At 44.9% G+C, this 6,178-nt stretch overlaps 1 protein-coding gene across 2 annotated transcripts in view; it reads right to left on the bottom strand.

The window, feature by feature from the left end:
* Positions 1–4,274: 4,274 nt before the first annotated feature.
* rbms3 (RNA binding motif, single stranded interacting protein) overlaps positions 4,275–6,178 on the bottom strand; it is a 159,383-nt gene continuing 157,479 nt past the window's right edge. For both annotated transcript variants that reach the window (XM_048260297.1, XM_048260296.1), the window contains exon 14: positions 4,275–6,178. This exon is cut by the window's right edge and continues 2,082 nt beyond it. The gene's annotated coding sequence lies outside the window, so the exon portion shown is untranslated.

The raw sequence follows: 6,178 nt of genomic DNA, 5'->3' as shown, positions 1-6,178 counted from the left end.
TTGCAGCGCATTGCTGTTGTATCCTGCGTCCTGTTGTGTAGCCTATTGTTAAATCGTCTTGGTTGTTGATCAGCCGCTGTTAGAAAATAGCCTACTAAAGCACAAGGAATTTAACGCCTGTGTATATCTGAAATGAAAATGCATTCCTCCTCAATAAAAAAGGCCTGACGGCTGACGCTAAAAACAAATCTGCTATTTATCTCATTATCGTACTACTATCTTTTATTCGGTGGACAAACAGCAGTTTAGATCTGTGACCTCTCAGTAAACACGACTCGTTGTTGTCTGTCTGTCCCTCTCAAGGGACAGTGTGTGTTGTGGACCCTCTGTGATGGCCTGTAGCCAGCTGGCTGTCATTGCTGGGAGGTCAGTTGGCTTCGTCCCTCGTGTCCCTGGGAGTGGCTTTCATTGGCAGGTACATGTCTCAGCAGCTTAACAGAATCTCAGTCACATTCTAGTCATTCTAGTGGCGGTCCTGACCGGAGCTACACTGGGACTTTCCCTGTTTCCTATTATGCCTGCCACAAATATTATGCTAATCTCACAAGGAAAAACATAAAGCCCACCATCCCTGCCACTGTGTACTACCATAAAAACCAAAAACATCGCCCAGATCACTATGTCCATGCAGTGACCTATCTGTGAGTGTTCATGTGACGGTTTTCCAACGGGTGTCATCTGTATACTGATCATCTATTCATTCCACGTGAATAGTGGTGAGCGTTATGTCCCATGTTATGAAGGCCTTGACCTTATTTTGGGATTGTCATACTTGTTTGTAACATTGTAAAACAAATACAGACAATTGTTTGTAACACTGTAATACTCATACAGACAAGAGTGTAATTCTAAAACAAACATCTATGCTATGCTTGTTCTACAGTGAATACTTTGTAAGCAAATACATGTCAGCAGTTCTGTACCTGCTGTCTCAGTTTCTGCTACAAACCCAGCCCAGGCGTGTAGTGCATCTCAAACATTTCCTGGGCCCCGCCTGGAATCCCAGTGATATGTCAGCCAGCTGGCCTGTGTTGCTGACCATAGGTCACCCAGTTTCTTCTCTTATCTCACACACCGTGGGCCCGACGGACATACGAACGGGATGCTTTTGGCTCCATGGCCTCAGCCGCTCCCTCACTCTCTCTCTTTCTCACTCTCTCTCTCCTTCCCTCCCTCCCTCTCTCTGCCCATCCCAGCCTATCTGCCGCCAACTCCCATCAGCCCAAACTTCTCGTAAATCGCTCTGGCGCTGCCAAAGCTGTTGGCCACAGTGTCCTTATTATCCACCTCTGTGGTTGTAAACTTACAGGAATGCATTTCTAATGCGCGTGTGTGTTACTGTAACAGCGCTGTATCTCTCTCTCTATCTTCAAAAAAAATATCTACAGCAAGATGCTGACACGTTGCCAAAGGTCTGTCAGCTTTGCATGCCGAGATCGCGTCTCTGATTAAAACGCCGTTCCATACATATGCAAATGTTCTGTGGAGAGAGAGAGAGACTTTCATCAGCACGCCAGCCGATCACCATCTCAATTACAAGAGGAAGTGAGGGCAAGATCTCTGCAGTTTTACAGGATAAACACAAGTCAGTGTGATTATAAATTATTGTGTGGCCCTCTCAAAAAGCACTATCTGGCGTCAGAAAGGATATTAAGTGAGCAGAACTCGGGTGTGCCACAGATAACGCTATTCTTGAAATTTGCCCTCCCCTCCCCAACGACCACCCCCATCCCGCCCCCCCCTACCCCCACCCCCAACCGATGGAAAGACGCACTAAAACAGTCCCGGCATGCAAACACAGCTGCTGCAAACATAAATCACCGTTCCCTGTTCCCTGTTTGCCTATGACAGCAAACCAATGGCTGTGTGTACCAGTGTGGCACAAGACAAGTGAGAAGGGGGTACAACTTCCAGATTCCAACAAAGCTTTCAGCTTGAAATAATGATAAAAAAACATTGCACGTCCCTGTTTCCTTTACTTGTCACAGTGTGTCGAAATGAAGACATATTATGTCCCTTGGCTTATGCAGTGCTCATGCACAATTGATTAAAGGCATTAGGCTCTGAGCACGGCCAAGGATGAGAGAACGTCTTTCCACTTTGTACACCAAACTTCCTGTTTGTGTTGTGTTGTCTGGAGTGCCCCGAAATAACTTTTTTGTCGATGTTCGCCTGCTTGTTCAACACGGAACCAGTTGGGTTTTGTAAGATGGTCATGTCCTTTCCCTTTCCCTTAAGTGTATTCCCATTTGACCTCTGACCCCCATAGTCATCAAGAGGAGAGTTCACTTCCCATACTCTGCCCTGCGCTAGAGAGGAGTGTATTAAGAAGTAGGAGGGAGAGAGGATGCTGACGTTCTTGTCCAGAGCAGCTTCAGGGACAGCTCCCCTGGAGTAACCCGGGGGTCGAGTGTGTACTGTAGCTCATGGGCACCATGATGGCAGGCAACCCCTGGGATCGAACCCACAACATTCTGGTGTTCCACCACCCTGAGATATGAGATGGCGATGCCTCCCTCTGGACTCTATTGTCCAGCCCCACTGCCGTCTCCATTCACACAACATCTCATATCCCAGAACAGCATCGGAACCAGTGGGAGACAGCCAAACATTGTGACACGGCTCTCCCAGTCATCCACGTCTGGCCTGGGAAGGAGAGCAGGGGAACGAGGGAGGGAGAGAGAGAGAGAGAGAGGGAAAGAGCAGCTGAGACAGATAGAGGAAGCGGAGGAGAGATGGGAAGACAGGAATGGAGGGATGATGAAAAGACACAAGACAGGCAGAGCGAGGAAAAACTGAGAAAAGAGGACGTCGGAAACGGTGGCGATGCAAAACATGATGGTTGCCGTGGTGGCAGACAGCGATAACTCCGGCAGGAAGGTGCTGGCAGTCCGGGTGTTTGCGAGGTCAGCTGATGCGTGTGAGACCTGGACTCCGTCCCCATCATGTTGGCATCAGCTATTAACTGACTGAGAGCCGTCCGTCTGCTCATGAAGAAAGCATTCAACATGCTACTGCGGCTAGCATCAGCTTCACGGGTTACTGAGAGCCGCTGTCTGTAAGGAGACCATTGTGTGGAGGGAAATGTGCCACGCATGCAGAATGCACAAGCACAAGATGAGTGAAAGGGGCCAAATTGATCTCCAGTGCAGAGAGCAGCAATGTGGGAACAATCTGGGCAGTGTGTGTAGTAAGAATTACTCTCTCTTTAAGTCTCTGTTCCTCCATGCCCTCTACCCCTCTCTGAAATGTCAGATATGAACGTGGACCATTGTGTGTTCGTAGTGAATTGGCAGAGTGCAAGGAGGATGATGTGGATACCAAAAGTAGGGGGGGTGGGGGGGCAGAATTCAGCTTGGAGCCCCTGAAATGTCCACTTGTGCAGGGGAACAATCCTCCCATCAACGAGGCGCGGGAGAGTGGGCGGAGGGAAGTGCTCCGGGATCCCTGACCCCACAAGGGAGAGATCAAAGTTCACTCACCCTGCTCATTCCTTCCATCAGGACATTCCCTCACATTCTCTCTCCCTTCTTCTCCAGGCACTGGAACTGTGAAAACCATTCACTATGCACCTCTTAAAGGACAGAGATCGATTGAACAGCCACGTTATTATTTTGAAGTAGCTTTCTACTTACAGTACTTTTTCTGAAGGAGTTTTCAAGAAAATATTGAAGCATTGGTGTGGTTTAAATTTTGCTTTTGACGGATTGGAGATAACAAATTAAAATAAAATGATCACCTGTTGTGTGTAGGGTTGTGATCTGTGACAAATAAACAAACAATCACCATCATCAAGTGTCAAACTAATTCATTCAATTAATAAACATCCTTAGTCATAAATAATACCAGCCATCAATAATTTGAAATGCTTACAGTACAGGGTAATAAAGGGTGGACAAAGAGTAGTTAATGGGTGGCAACTGACTTTCCGTAGTGTGGTCCTTTGCAAGAACAGAGGGCTCTCGACCACATCCATGAAGTAGTGCAATGCATGTGTGCTTCCACATCTCCCTCTTCTGACAAACCTCTGAAATTACATTCGGCAGACGATAAGATGAATGAGTTTCAGTTGCTACCAGTCCAGTTTTTGGCTCAGTGGAACATGTGTTGGACCATTTATTTTCCTTAATGAGTCATTAATTGCAGTACATGACATTCTATCATGTATCACCTGTGTCTGAGAAGGTGCCCTTAATATCTCTTGGTGTGCATTGACTTCCCTACTCTTAGGAATGTGGATAATGCGAGGTCACATACATTGAAAAGACCAATGGTTTTAAATTTTTTTTTTTTATTGAAAGCTTCATCAAAAGAACAAATAATAAAATCAAAGTTTAAACCGAACATCCACTGATCTACACAATTTCTCAGGATCACAACTTGAAGACTAGGGAGGCATGACTGTGCGGCAACTCAAAGGAAAAAGAAATAGCATCATTGAACTGTTCTGGTTCATCATCTTTTAAAACACCTGCACTATACAAAAAGACAACCTCATAAATAGTTTTGCTTTTTTCCTCTTTCAATAATTTAATTTGTGATAAGAGGTTTTGCCGTTTTATTTTCTTCCTTTTAATTTTCTCTCCTATTTCTAAAAATACTCTGAATTTGGTTGAACAGCATCTCAGTGGTTATTCAGTCGCCTGTGTAATCTTTTGATTTTATAGAGCCAAGTTAATTAAATAGGAAGTACATTTGCCACTCAAGTGTCCTTTCTGGGGTACAGTTCTCATTAACACTCTATGATTGTTTTTATTATTTTTCCCAATCAGACGGTGAACTTCAACTGGGTTGAAATTACCAGACATAAATACCACAAGAGACAGTTCTATACGGCCATTGCACCATTCACTTAGGATCTTTTGTGAGCCAATCACGGTGAGAGAACCCAGCCTTGTGTAGACTGCAGCGACCAATCAGAAACCTGCGCAAGCAGGGTGATCGTGCGTCTGATTTGGCAGCCGTCCAGTTTGCCATACCTCTCATCCCTGGACTCCCCTCTCTCTGGCTCTCAAAGGCTGAGGGCCTGGTAACAGACGAGGCATTGGACAGTTAGCTGACTCCGACAAAAAGGCAGTAGATGAGCAGTTTGAAAAAAAGAAGGGAAAAAAAACCAGCTTGTGTTTTTCAGAGCATCCCTTCAAAATGAAGCTGTTTAGCAGTCTCCTCATCTCACTTCAAGAGTTTTCATGTCCCTGGTGTCAACAGTTCTGTCATCTCAAATCCTTGTCCATGCAGTCATGAAGGTCATTTTCCCCTTAGAGCAGCATCAGGATGATTTAGCTTTTTAACTTTAGTTTTTTCCATAGAATGAAGATGGACTTAAACAGAAAGGTCAGTCAAAGTAAGCTCTACTATTCCATCTAAGCCGACCACTGCACACACGCACACACGCACGCACGCACGCACACACAAATACAGAACAAAGATGAAAATAGATACACATTCCCTCTTTTCAACCCCGCTCCTGTGTGAAGGATCTTTAAAAGGACATTTTACAGGACATACGTGAAATGTGAAAATGAAATGTAAAAAAACAACTCACACACACACACAAACACAAACACACACACACAAAGATCAACAATTTTCAACCCATAAACTGATATCATGAACTGACATGAACTGACTAATTGTGGGTGCTAACCTTCATCCTCTTTGTCCACCCTTTAAACCAATGCTGTGAATCAACGACACTGTAAACGGTGCAAGAGAAGAGAACACAACAGATGACCAAAGCGTAAGGACACACCTACTGTGTTAAAAATAGAACCAAAGATAGGCCTATTTATTTTTCTACTTCAGGCTACTCTTTCACTCGAGAGGCTGCTGATCTATGTGTAAAGGTCTCTTGTATAGACGCCCAACCTTCTGCTTGGCATTTTGAAGAACAAAAATATTATGTATGTGTATGTGTTCCAAACTCCTGTATCACCCGTGGTTGTGCTGTCTCAATCAGTTTCATAAAAGTTATATCAGTATGTCACTCTTTCTGATTACTCCTTCTGGCTTCTAGCTGATCAACAGCACCTCGAGTGAAAAGCAGTCAAGTGAAACCTCCATAGCCTATTTCACAGATGTTCAACGTGGACACTGACAGGTGAAAGTTCTAAAATGAAGGCACTCGCGTAATACTGTGTGACTCTCAAAACACCACTCACTGCACATTTCAAATGAA

This window comes from Alosa alosa, chromosome 13 (assembly GCF_017589495.1).
Source record: "Alosa alosa isolate M-15738 ecotype Scorff River chromosome 13, AALO_Geno_1.1, whole genome shotgun sequence".
In the NCBI taxonomy this organism is placed as follows: Eukaryota; Metazoa; Chordata; class Actinopteri; order Clupeiformes; family Clupeidae; genus Alosa; species Alosa alosa.
Note: the sequence above shows the minus strand (reverse complement) of the source record. Positions and strands in the feature narration are given on the sequence as shown.